Below are 1,253 nucleotides of genomic sequence, written 5' to 3'. Positions count from 1 at the left end.
AAGACAATAGCTCAGAAAGTGGTTGATCGATCTTTTGCAGCTTTTACCAAGGTTTGTACAAGCCAAAATTAAATTTTGAAACGGATCCCTGCCACACCCTGCCCTCCTGAACCTCCCGTTTCCTCCCTAGTGTGGTATAACGTGCCATGCCTGTTCCGCGTTTGTTTTACCTCTCCTTCCTGCCCTTGTGTTACTCATTTCAGGTGCCTCTAGTTTGCTCCCTGCTTAGCCTTGTATAAATGTGCTTCTCAGTCCTGCCTTTAATGTTGCTGCTGCTGTTTGCCTGTGTGTTCTTCCCTGCTTATGATTCCCCCGTGATCCAGTTGTGATCCAGTTGTCTTCATATCATGTATTCACATTCCTCAGCTGAGAGTGAACAAAGTTCTGTGGAAAGTATCTGACTACAGATAGACTTTCACCCAGTTCTCTGCGGGAGCTCTGATTACAGAGTGACTCCCCGACTACTTCTGAAGCCCTTCCTTAAGTATCCAGACCAGGTGATGGCATGTTTCTGAAGACTGACTAATTTCGGTCAATGGTTAATTTTAGGGGCATTGCTGACCTTGGTTCTCAAGTCCCCAGCCAATCAGATCACTTTAGGGGGTGGTTGTAATTCCCTTGTTCTACCATGAGAGAATCTCTCTCAGTTTGGTGGGTTGAGCCGAAGTTTCTGTATTTCTCTTAGGAAAAGCTATACTGCCTTAACACTAGAACTGCCAAATCTACGCAAATTTGCGTAAATTCCCTGGGCCTAACACCTACTAGCATCCCTGCTGAGAGTTTCTTGGGCCATTGTCCTCCTGCTTTTGTTGTGCAAACACACCCATTACCTGTGAGGCCTGGCACATTTGCATTTTTTTACTCAGAGCAGCTAAAATCCAAGGCAGGCTAAACCTCTGTGTGTGACATGGAAACCTTCACAAAAGTCTGCCATATCTATACCAAATATCCCACATGCTGACTGACCTGCAAATATGAAAGACACACATTCACAAAATATATGGAAGCACAAGTCTGTTTTATTTATAAAAAAAATTGAGTGTTTCAAACTTTGCAGTGTTTGCAGACCCAGTGACCATCATCCCTGCATTTGGCGCAAGTGAATTTGTAACACTTTGCACTGGTAAACCTGCTGCGGTTTCTGTTGCAGTTCTCCTGTACCTGACACTGAGTTGTCCATACAAGTCCTGGCACAGCAGCAGCCTTCCTCTGTCCCCATAGCCTTTTGTGGCATAAATTGGCAATGGAGTTCC

This window comes from Brienomyrus brachyistius, unplaced genomic scaffold, assembly GCF_023856365.1.
Source record: "Brienomyrus brachyistius isolate T26 unplaced genomic scaffold, BBRACH_0.4 scaffold513, whole genome shotgun sequence".
Taxonomy (NCBI): Eukaryota; Metazoa; Chordata; class Actinopteri; order Osteoglossiformes; family Mormyridae; genus Brienomyrus; species Brienomyrus brachyistius.
Note: the sequence above shows the minus strand (reverse complement) of the source record.